Below are 12,286 nucleotides of genomic sequence, written 5' to 3'. Positions count from 1 at the left end.
AATCGCCGCCGCCGCCGCTGCCGCCGGGTCTGGGCCGCACCCGCGCCGGCCTAAGTAAGGGTCGAGGTCCGGGCGTTGCCCGTAGCGTCGGGGTGACCTTTTCCGGGCTCTGCCCGCCGTCTCCACCCGGCCCGCTGCTGAATCACGGCAGTCCCGGCGCGTTCGGGCTGTTTGCGAACTTGTGCCTGAGCGCCCGCGCGGCGGGAAGTGCGCGTGCGGCCGCCGAGTGCGGGCCCGGCCCTGCTCCCGGAATAGGGCTGGCCGCGCCGCGAGGGAGGGCCGCCTGCGCCTTCCGGCCCGGCTGACAGCGCAGGACGCGGCAGAGGAGGGAGACGGGAAGGGAGAACCGGACCTGGGAGAGACAAAGATGGGGTGCATCGGGAGCCGAGGGAGGTAGGCTGCCGCACAGAATGTGTTGGGCTTTGGTGGAAGTTTAGGAGGCTTGCCTTCCCCTCAGATCTGTGTTAAAGATGTTTTGAACAGAAGGTAGAGTGTAGTCAGTCACTTATAAAAGGGAGGGGATAATTTGTGGGTAGGAAAATAGTTTGGCTATATCATATTTCCAGCTGGCATGCCGATACGTCGCTGGAATATTTTTACGAAAAACTTTTAATGTGAATTTGGGGATCTTTTATTTGAGTCTACTTTGAATACAGGCCAAGGCACGGTGTGGTGGTCGCTTTTGATAAGAACTTTGGGTTTTTTGTTTTTTGCTCTCCCCTTAGATCTTGGTAAATCTGAACAAGCCTTTTCTTTTCCCAGACATTGTATTTTGTGGGAGTGAGGCTATAAACAAAAGCATAAACATGGTTTTGGAAAACTCTCAAGCCATATTTGATGAGCTCATTGTGACTTTTCAATTCCATATCCTTTGCATTTCACAGCAAAGTGAAATAGGCTCACCCAAGGGATGGCTGGTGGGTCGCTTGCTGAATACATTTTTCTGTTTATTGACGATGATTTAGTTGTTGTTTTAGGTCAGTAAATACTTTGATTCTGGGTCAGAAGATAAGAAAGAGTCCAGAAAATTCCAGCCCTCTCTCAAGTGTTTTAACTCTACGTTGAGGTTTTGTTGGGCCAAGGCTCAGCATTTTGACTCCATGCCATTATTTGTCTTGTTTCTGTACTTAATGTATATTTGTAAGCAAGAGCCATGCTACCAGCCTTCCTAGAGAAGGTATGACTTGTGGAGGCTGAAAACTAGGGGATATGGGGACTTTCTTACTGTGCCACTATACTTAATTAATTTTGACTTATTATCAGATCTGTAATTTGATGGCAGTCATACTTTGCTTTGTGTCAACTTTGGTGTGTGTATTCAGAACTGTTTCATTATTATTATTATTCCTTACTGTGGAAATTCAATTCAGTGTGGAGGAAAAACCTGAAAATAATCTTTTTGTTTTATTAGTGATACACAAATGTACACATTTTGTGGCTAGATTGCTGGTTTTTATATTGTTTGGTGCCTTTTTTTTTTTTCTTTTGTCTGTCTGTCTGTTGGTTTTGTTTTGTTTTTTTTGTTTTTTTTTTTTTTTTTGAGTCAGGGTTTCTCTATGTGGTCCTGCCTGTCCTGGGACTCATTCTGTAAACCAGGCTTGATCAAACTCACAGAGCTCTGCCTGCCTCTGCCTCCAGAGTGCCGTGATTAAAGGCCATGGACCACCACCACTTGGCAGTAATTATATTTCTTTCTGCCCCATTATTTTGATAAAGAGTCTGAGTAGCAGACAGCTCACTGAGTCTTTCTTGAGCTTTAATGAAAAGACTCGTGTGGAGTTCGTTCTTAGAACATATAGCTTCTCTTCTCTAGGCAGCTTATCTCAGAAGAGGCATGTTTGCTATATGTGACCTTGAGTTTGGAGAACTTAATGAATCAAGCCTTTTAAATTATGCTGTGAAATCTAACTTAACAGCTTGTAAGATCTGAAGGCAGAACTTTTTATATTGGATAACTTTAGACATTTTAAATAATAATACCAGAGAGAATCAAAGTAAATTGATTCATAGACAGTGTGGACTATTTCTGAAAGCCAGATGTTGGGAATATACAGCTGTCTAGTAGATTGATATTTGGCATAACCTCGTACTTTTGAAACAAAGGACTGAGTTCTTCACGGTTCTGGACCTTAGCTCCTTTGCATGGCAGCTGTGTGTTGCCAAGAGGGACCTTTCAGAACTCATCATCGGATTGTCGGTGGATCATGAGGACTTTTGTGTGTATTAGGTAGTTAGAAGCCCTGGGTCCTGTGTCTGCTACCTACCTACTTACTACCTACTTACCTACCTTTCTACTTTCCTTCCCTGCTCCCTCCCTCTCCCTCTCTATTTTTGTTTGTTTGTTTCTTTCTCTCATTAATGTTTGTTAAGCCCTGCCATGTGCTGGACTTTCTGGCCATTTGTGTAGTTCCTTGGGTAACCTAGACTTAGGGGAAATGGGCACACCAGGAAGGCAGTGATCAATGTTTGAGGGGTTGGCTGGCCCTCAGCCAACACTCAGACAATGTATAAAGGAAGAACAGTACATAGTGCTTTGAGATGGCAGTTCATATTGTACCTGACCAAGGAGCATGCAGTGTTTCCCATGGTTGTAGGTGTACATGCACTAGGCATTTTTCACTGGAACTCAGCTTTCTGTTTCTGCTGAATCGTATGCATGTCTGAGCAGCCTCTGTAAGCTTGAATGTCAGAAGTGGCTTGGTTTGAACAGGTTAAAGCTTTCAGGTAGAAAAGTGGAAGGTTTAGTGTTGGATGTCTCCAGCTAATTAAGTATGAACTGTATAGATTATAATGGAACAGAGAAAAGGCCACATTGAGAATTTTTATTTCCTTCTTGATTTCTGTCTCCTACTCATGACTGAGAAATGCAATTGAGTTGGCTAACCATAAGTAATGACTGTTAATGAATCTTTCTTTGTCTAGTGGCACTGGAGATGAGACTCAGGGTCTTGTGGTGCTAATAAGCAAGTGCTGTGGCACTGCACTAAACCCAGTTGTGGGGAGTGTGGCTTTGGAACTTCACTGCAGTCGCAGTGTGTGTACAGAGCCCTACCTGAAGGAGGAGCATCACCGGCATTGCACAGATGGGTTTGCTGGAAGGAATGGGAGACGTGAGGTACCTAGGGCTCTCCCTGGTGTGGGACGGTGGCCCAGTCTTGACACTGTTCTGAGGTACACTTTTCCAGCTTTAACAATGGGTGATTGTGAAGCCACATGAGCTCTAGCTTTAGCTTCATCTTTAACCTCTTGGTCACTGAGGAACACGTGGGATAACAAAACGGGGAGGGTGTTTTTTGAAATTTGAAGACACTTGGAAACGAGACTCTAATGTGGCTGTGGGTTTCTTGTTGAGGACTTACTGAGCTGGTGGCTCCTCCAGCCAGCGGATGTTTATGACCACCTAGAGCTCTACCTAAGTGCTGGATTCTTCCCTGTTTTCTTCACTAGGTTCAGCCTCACTCCCATTCACCCTTACTAGTAGCTATCTAACCCACTGACCTCCCGGTTCAGGCAGGTTAGGAGAGAAGAGTTATTTATAGGAGCAAGAAGTCCCTTGGCTCTGAGAGCTGGGTGGTTGAAGACTAAGTATATAGCCTTTAATGGGCTGCACAGGATTATGTTCAGTAAGGCTCTGTCCTGTCTGAGAATATCAGCTAGTTACCTGGTGACTTTCAACTAACGTACAACATTTAAACTACAGTCAACCTTAAGAAGGAAGTGCTTCATCTGTTTCTGCATAGAATTGTTCAAAGGAATCCTCTTGGTGTAATGAAGAGCACTGGCGTGTTTTGAAATTGAGCATACTTGACATTCTTCCCCAGAGGTGCTGAGCAGCCCAGGCCAGGTTAGAACAGCTGAAAAATTTCACATGCAGAGAACGCAGTCCAGGTAGGGGCGTGGGCAGATGAGATAAGGTTGGCCAAGGGCTCATAATAACATCTGTGTGGGGTGTGGTACAATTCCTGTCAGGGCCTTCCTTCACCTGTGTCATAAGTGACATGAAGTTCCAGGGGGCTGAGGGCTCCAGGCAGAGACGAGACATATGATCTAGACAAGCTTATACTCCATGCATGTGAGAATTTCTTGACCTGAGAAACTCAGCTCTGTACATGGCTATATTGGCCTCTTTTCTGCAAGGTACCATGTTTGCATTGGTTGGGGAGATTCAGGAGCTGGCTAAATTAGGCATTAAATGCCAGCTCTGTGAAGTTCCTAGTCTACATAATTACAATCAAGTGCAAGCCATACTAAGTGTCTCTCCTTGTTCATGTGGGTCAGCAGAGGCCCCTTGAGGCTTCCTGGTTGTCATGAGAAGGATCTTGAGAAAGAGCAATGCATGAATTTTCCCTGTGAGAGGGATATGGCATCAAAGAAGACTGTTAGGCTCGTTGGAAATGTGTAGAAGGAAAGGTGTGCTGGTGGTGGGTGCCCAGCCTCCTGAAGAGAGACTTGCAGACTGCTGAGCCCCCCACCAGTGTTCCCACTCATCTTACATCTGTGGAGTGTTTTGTCCTAGCTCCAGATGAAGAATGGGCGCTGCTCAGGCGAGAGTCAAGAACGTGTTTGAGATTGGTGATCTGCTGAAGGATATCAACTTATCAACTGGGGAGGTGTCCATGCTTTTGTAAATGCAGTGGGCAGCAGTACAGGGTTTGAAGTTAGCTATTCAAAAGTACACTTTATAAAAGAAGAGAACAGGCTGGCTTACATGAAATGATCACTTGGTCTCTTCTAGCAACTGTTGCATATTCCTGACTGGAGCCGAGTGATCGAGGCCTGATGGTGGTAGGCAGTTCTTAGGTAGACTTAACTGGGCCCTCACCTCTTGACAGGTGTGTTCCTGTGCTTGTGACCTCAGACTTGTTAAGTCAGGCTGTATGGCAGGCAAAGAATATAGTGAGTCTTAACAGTGGTGTCTCCTGAAACCCTAGATGCCATCCATCTGAGAGATGCCTTCATTGAACAGTGCATGTCCTGCCCACCTTTCCTGCTGTGGACTGTGTCTATGCTCAGTACGGTTTCAGTAAGCTTTTCACCAGGAGGGAGAAGACATCTGTTACTTTTTCTATACTTGAGCCTCCGCTGAGGGGCTCCAGATTTGTGCTACGTGTTGGAAACTGTTTCTGTGCCTTTGATTCTTAATGATATGTAGCCTTGTTCACAGAAGAATTGTGTGGATTAGCCAGAATTTTATAAAATGTCTTCACAAGTGTAATTTCTTTGTTTCTGTGCTTGTGCCTGTGCCTGTGCACATGGCCAGAGGCAGAGTAGGGTGTAGATCATAACAATGTGGGTTCTGGGAATTAAACTCAGTTTGTCAGGCTTGGGAACAAGTGCCTTTCTTTATCTGCTGAGCCATCTCACTTGCCAGTGTAGAATCCTAATATAAAAAAAACTATTTGAGACATCTGATGGAGTGTGTTAGGAACTCTGACACGTGCTGCTGTGTATTCTGTCTATAAGGGAATTGGAAGCTATGACTTGTCTAATCCAGAAAAAAAAGTTTGATTATAATTGCATTTTCTAGAAGACCCTTATAATGAGTTCAGATTAGTCTAGTTTTTTAAATCTGACTATAACTTGCATGTTAAAACCCTTAATTTTGTTGTTTCCTTAAATATATGAACACCAGGTTTTTTTGCTTAAATAACTGATCTTTAAATTGGTTTAAAACTAGCTGTGCTTCTCTTCCCTAGGCAGTTTCGTATTCCAGTTCACAGATGGTGTTTAGATACAGGAACTCGGTGTTCCTGAGCTTGGAACCTGACAGAGGAGGGTGTAGTTGTAGTTTTATATTTGAAGTTGCCTCTAACGAAAGCAGGAGCCAGGTGTAGTAGTGCATGTCTTTAATCCCAGTATCTGGGAGACTGAGACTGAGTTTACATCTCTGAGTTTGAGGCCAACCTGGTGTATAAAGAGAGTTCTATCTAGGACAGCCACGGCTACATAGAGAGACCATGTCTTAGTAAACGAATGAATGAATGAATAAATAAAAAATTAAACAACTAGGAATTGATTGGATAGAAAGCTTGATTGGTTAACTGGGGATTGACCGTTGATGGGCACTTTGAGTGAAGGCTGCATGCAGAGCTGAAAAAGCTGCAGTCCAGGTTAACAGCCTGGAGCTGTGTAGTTTGGATTCCCTATGTGTATTCCATGCTGCCAGAGAGATCTGGAGTTTGGTCTTTATTAGCATTAATAGTTTAGGGGAGCTTATATTACAGTACAGAAGCAAGAACTTCCTCTAAGTGAAAAAGATACTGAAAGCAGTTGTGCCCCCATCCTCCCTCTCCCGCTCTGTGTAGCCCTGGCTTTCCTGGAGTTCTAGGCTAGCAGGAACCACATAGGGAGATCATCTTCAAAAACAAAATCTACTGTAGGATAAGCACAATGAAGAAATGAACTCCAGCACTCCTTTGCAGTTAGTTCAGCCAGGCCTAACAGCACATGCCTATTATCAGATCAGAAATTTACAATCCAGTCTGGACTGCGTGAGAAGTCCATTAAGAGGGAAGGCAAGAAGAGAGAAAATAAAGAGGAAAAAGGGGTGCTGTGCCTGAGTCCAGGAAACTGTTCCTTCCTAACAAGTCCATTCTCCTGCCTTTCCTACAGAATGAGTCAGGCAGCTAGGACGAGACCAGCTTCGTCAGCAAATCAGACCTTTGGAGATGCCACTTCAAAGTAGTGCATTTGTGTTCCAAAAAGCCAAAATGAACCATGAGACACTACCCTTCACAAATATATAATCTGACAAAACAAACAGAAAAACCAGAACACTTACCTACATCCTAAGGCGGGGAAGGAAAGAAGCAACCATCATTACTTCCTTCTACTACAGCCACAAAATGAATTAGAACTCCACTAAATCAGTTTCTAGATTTAATTTTTATATTAGATCCTGTTCAGGGTCCTTAGTCTTTGGCCTAAGTTCATGAACCAGTGCGGCAGTGACAAGGCCTCAGAGTGCTGCAGAGGAGGAGACTGCGCGCATCAGCACTGCCTCCTTGAACTCCTCAGTAAGAGTAAAGCGGGCCAGGGGGTGGACAGGGCAGCAAGGTCCTAAGAGTGTTTCATGACTAATGCTGAGACAATACAAAATAGTCAACAAATCCCACATCAGCAAACATGTCGGCAGAAGTAAGCTGCAAGTATTTTGTAAACTGTTTACTTTTGGATACTCAAAAGAATGAACAACTTAATTTATAAGTTTCCCATTTGCTGTGATCACAATGTATACCTCTAATGAGAAATTGTTTTAAATTCATTATATGCTTATGTCTGTGTGCATAGTGTTTTGTTTGTTTGGAGCACCGGACCTTGGACTCAGATATAGGCTTAGACATGCTGAAGTGCTTTACCATATCGCTGGGCTACTGACCACATCATTACATCCCGACTTGGCCCACTGTAGAGTCTTTATCTTTTTCCTGCTTAAATAATAGAATGTGATAAATGTGAATCTGGAAACTCCGGCTGAGACAGTTGCCCCCCCCTGGAGTTAGGTAGCTGACACCTGACCCTGTGGTAGCCTTGCTTGATTGGCAGCGCAGAGGTAGCTTTGCACTCAATTTCCAAACATCTTAAATATTTCCTTTCTGTTGTTTTCTCCAGAAGTTTGGAGGAAGTGATATTGCTTACAGTGTCAGAAGTAGTGCATGTTAAGCCCCAGTAGAGCGTGAGTGGGAGACTAGAGAACTCTGGGAGCTTTGAACCAGCGAGTGTAGCTGTTTATTATTTCCAACTCTGGTTACCATCTGGAACATTTTTTTTAGTGTTTTGCTATAAAAACCTGTTTAAATATATGCTTTAGGAGATAACAATGAAGCCACATGCCTAAAACCTTTATATAGAATTACTATGGTTACACAAATGTCATGTTACAGATCCTATAGTTGTCCTGACTGCCACATGCTTATCTACCCCATAACAGGTACATCATCTGGACCCCTAGTAGTACTAGGAGTGACATACAGTATTATATCTCTAGAGCCAGAAGTCTTTTATCCTCCAAAACCTCCTAAAATGATTTTTTCCATATTAAATGACTCCTCCCAACTTATATTGCCTCTTACCATGCACTTGGCTACTAAAGCAGCTTCAGTACTAAGCATGCACAGTCTCCCTCACTCCCTAAAATCTCAAGAGTTAACTTTGGTTTAATGTTCCAGATTAAAAATGTAGACAGTCAGGATCTTGGTTTTATTTCCTCCAGTACTCTTTACGTAAAGTTTCATCTTGCCAATAGTTCAAAGGTCACAGCTTTGGTTGTCAAGTGTCTCAGTCAGTGTGCTGTGCTGATGTCCTCTTGCAGGCAGGCATGCTCCTAGGAACAACACCTGGATGCCCTCAGAAAGTGAAGCTGGATGGAGCCACTGCCTCCGCCCCTAAGTTTCCATACTAAGCTGTCCAGTAATAAGTGGCCCAGTCCGTTACAGTGAGCTTACAAAGCCAGGCAACAGCTAGCAATCTGGACAGCAAGGTTTTTCTCAGAACTTTAGATTTTCAGGAAAACCCATCTCGCTTCTGGTCCTGAGGATTTTCATGCTGGGCTGAAAGTAGTGGCCTTCATCAATTCTTTGAACATCAAGACCCATACATAGAGCCCACAGGGATGTAGGAATTTACAATTGTGTGAAGTTGGGCTACCTTTATTATCGCAGACTGAGTGGCTCTATCAAGGGCCCACACCTCACGTCTTCCTAGAATGTTAGGCAGATTCCAAACTTGTAGACAAGGAAGGGTGCAAAGAGCCTACTCAGACCACATGGAAAATGTTAGCATTTAATTAACCTCCAGAGTGGCTTTAAGCCACCAGAACACAGGCACCTCCACACCCTTCATCTTCTCTTCAGCTCTTCTGCTGAGGAGTGTGGCCTTCACGATGACAGGTTGCTCAGGGAGCTTCCCCTGCCCAGAACTCGGTAGTAGCCGATTGCACAACATCAATGATGGGAGCAGCTCCAGTCTTGTTCTTTGCCGCATTGACCAGTGTCTGCTCGCTGACCAACGTCCACAATTCATCCAGGTTGCCTGTTGGGCAGCAGCTCTGGTTCCTCTTCATGTGGTAACGCCTCACACCAACTTTCCCAAAGTAACCTGGATGATATTTGTCAAAGTTGAGTCTGTGGTAATGCACGCCCCCAGCATTTCCATGGCCTTCTGGGTGCTTGTTGTGCTTACCGATGCGGCTGTGGCTGTGGCTGTGGCTCATGTGGCCCCGGAGTTTCCAGGTCTTCCTTAGTCTGGATGGCATGGCAGTGACAGAAAGGAAAGAGGGCATGATCTGGACATTTATGAAGGTTTTTTTTTTTTTTTTTTTTTTTTTTTTTTTTTTTTGGCTTATTGTTATCTCAGACTGGCCTTGAACTTGAAATTCTCCTCCAGCTTCCATCCCCCAGTGTGTGGGGACTAAAGATGTGTACTGTACTGCCACTCTGTCTTCAGAGTACTTCTTCATAGACATTTTAATTATCAGCTGGTGAATGGATGGTTACCTTACATGTTATATACTCAAAGCATACTATAACACTTATTTTGAATTTACAGGAATATAGTTTTAGAGCCAAGACATTTTATGATAAAGCAATGAGACTGTATTAGTGTGGTATATAAAAATTCTCTGGTTTCTGAAATGAGATGGCGTCTTTGCTCACGTGATACTCTGGACCTTTTCAGACGTATGTTACTAGTTTAATGGTGGCTTGACCAAGACCAATTTCACAGTTAATGAGTGAACACTGTTAGTTAAGTAGGGCTTTGTCTCTGCGTTGGTTAAAGGAATAAATATGCTTAAGCTCTGTGTGTGTGTGTGTGTGAGAGAGAGAGAGAGAGAGAGAGAGAGTAAGCACACTATAGTGATAATCTTTACTCCTGTGTTTATAATCCCACCTCTTGGGATACAGTCTTTTGTAGATTTCTTGACATCACGTGCCACAAAAAAATGAAGGCAAACTGGTTTGTTTGCCCGTATTTAGATCTAAGAACAGTATTATGGGCACTGTTTGAAGTTCTAGTACAGTTGACGATTCAGTCTTTGGGCCTTTTGTTGTTTTTACTGACTTCTCAGGTTTAGTTTTCATTTTCTTGCCAGGCTGAGATGTAGAATATGCCTTTCTGGACCTGCTAGCTGTTTGTGTTTTTAATCTGAGATTGTCAGAGCCTCTTTGCCTGAGGGATAGAGTGACTGCTGGCTATAAGATAAAGTCCAAAGTCTAGGAGAAGAATGGGGGTCACTCTGCGCCTCCTCCTTGGGTCCTTTGCTGTGAGGATGTGAGTGCTCACAGGCAGGGGGCAGTGTGGAGTCTATCCATAAACAGACAACTTTGATTTCTCCAATGTGGGACAGTCTCCTGGTATGTTTTCAGAGGCTGTACAATGCAGTTCACAATGGTACCCACACATTCTATATCTAGGAGGATTAGTCTGTCATTAGCTGCAGTTGGTTGACTTTTTTTTTTTCTTTTTAAGGACCCAAAGTGCCATGTGTACTCACCATTAGGAATTTTACCAGTAACGACATGAATTATTCCAGGAAATATCTTCTGCTTGTTACTTAGGTTATGGGAATGTTTAATGATAAGATGGAGGCTAAGTGTCACGTTGCAGTTACCATTGCATCAAAACTGTTGAAGATTTAAAAAAACCTATTCTGTATGCTAAGGTGGTAAATTCATAGTTGCATATATTTGTAATGTGGTGTAGACAGTATTAAACTGTATGTAGCTTACTCTGTTTCTGGTTAAGCTTTGAGGAGACAATGTCTTACACATCTCTTGGGTAATTGTCAAAAGTACAAGTTAAAATAATGACCTAAATATTTTTTTGTTTTGTTTTGTTTTTTATCCTAAGCCAAGCAGAAATGCACATTGCAGGGATCCACAGATTCACTGTTGGCTGCTTCCTTGTTGAATACAAATCTATACTTTGCAAATGAGTGACTTCTTCAAATGGCGTCTGAATGTGTGGGGGGTGGGGGGTACTGCAGATCTCTGTACCTCAAGTGTTGAAGAATGGACTATGTTTGCAGTGAGCAAAAATAGCACAGCCTTAGAATCAGAAGGGCCAGATTGAAAAACCAGAAAATAAAAAGAAGGCCAAATTGACTCCTTGTTTTAGTAACAATGTTGCTTTTCGTGTTCTTGCCTTTTAGTGTAAGCCTCTGTGAGCTGGGGTAAGATAGATGAGCAGGTTGTGGTGGCTCCTGCCACCTGAGCCAGCCTAGGACCGAAAGTGAGAGCTTTTGCCTCACAATAGCAGAATGAGGATGGCTCCTCCCTTGCTGCTCGCTGTGCATCTCCTGATCCTTGGCTTATTCCACAGTAATGGAGGAAGCAGCACAATTCTGTACTGACTGTCAGTGCTTGGGTTTACCAGCACGCATCTAACAAGTCAAGTTTCAACATTTTCTAACATGCTCTTTAGAAATCGACAGTTTTGCTTTTGAGATACAGACGTAACTATTAGGTTTAACTATGTAAGAGTTAGTCTTACCTGCAGTCCTACTTGTAGTCTGCCTGGTTGTACTTGTTACCTTAACTTGCTCACCTGTGCTGCTGGGGCGTGGGCAGATGACCTGTGACATTTGATGTATGTGTCGAACATCTGCTCATCATTGGCTTGTTGGGATGAAGGCTTGTCTTCTTTGGTCTACCCTGTGTAGTTCACAGCACTCCTGACTGCCGTGCCTTTTAACCAGGTTTTATGTGTTTGACATTTTGAATGAAGTTTATATACATTTTCTCAGAAATCATTAGTCTTAAAAGTAACTGAATACATTTCAGATTTTTTTTGTACTCAAATGTGAAGAACCACTTTCTTAGAAGTGACTGTTGAATCTAGCTTTGAGGGAAGCAAAGGGATTTGACAGTTCTGAGAAGTTAGAGACTACACAGGTGTGCTTCTGTGGAGTGGGCACTGTGCTTGTGTGCACTTACAGCCGCTTTCCAATAAGAGGAGGCCCAGACCTTAGTGTGGACTACAAAATGTGCTCATGCCCAGCATGACTAACATGTTTATTCCATAGTAATGGAGGAACTTGGGAGAGAGGCCTTAGGTTTTACCTGGATTTCAAAGGTGTCCAGGGTGTCCTTCCCTGAAGAGTAAAAACTACTAATGTGAACCTCAATGTGTTTAATTTAAAAACAAAACAAAGAACTTAACTTGGGGACCAAAGAGGCACAAAAAAGTGTTTACCTCCAAGCCTGATGACTTTAGTTCCATCTGTGGATGCACGTGGTGGTACGAGAACACCAACTCTTGAAAGTTGTCCTCTGGGGGGGGGGGGGGG

At 43.6% G+C, this 12,286-nt stretch overlaps 1 protein-coding gene and 1 pseudogene across 6 annotated transcripts in view; one reads left to right on the top strand and one right to left on the bottom strand.

Annotated features, from left to right (window-relative positions):
* Prdm2 (PR/SET domain 2) overlaps nt 1-12,286 on the top strand; it is a 101,197-nt gene that overhangs the window by 47,012 nt on the left and 41,899 nt on the right. The gene's annotated exons all lie outside the window — the stretch shown is intronic.
* Nucleotides 8,804-9,253, bottom strand: LOC110293589 (annotated as a pseudogene).

This window comes from Mus caroli, chromosome 4 (genome assembly GCF_900094665.2).
Source record: "Mus caroli chromosome 4, CAROLI_EIJ_v1.1, whole genome shotgun sequence".
Taxonomy (NCBI): domain Eukaryota; kingdom Metazoa; phylum Chordata; class Mammalia; order Rodentia; family Muridae; genus Mus; species Mus caroli.
This window is presented reverse-complemented; position numbering and strand designations above follow the sequence as displayed.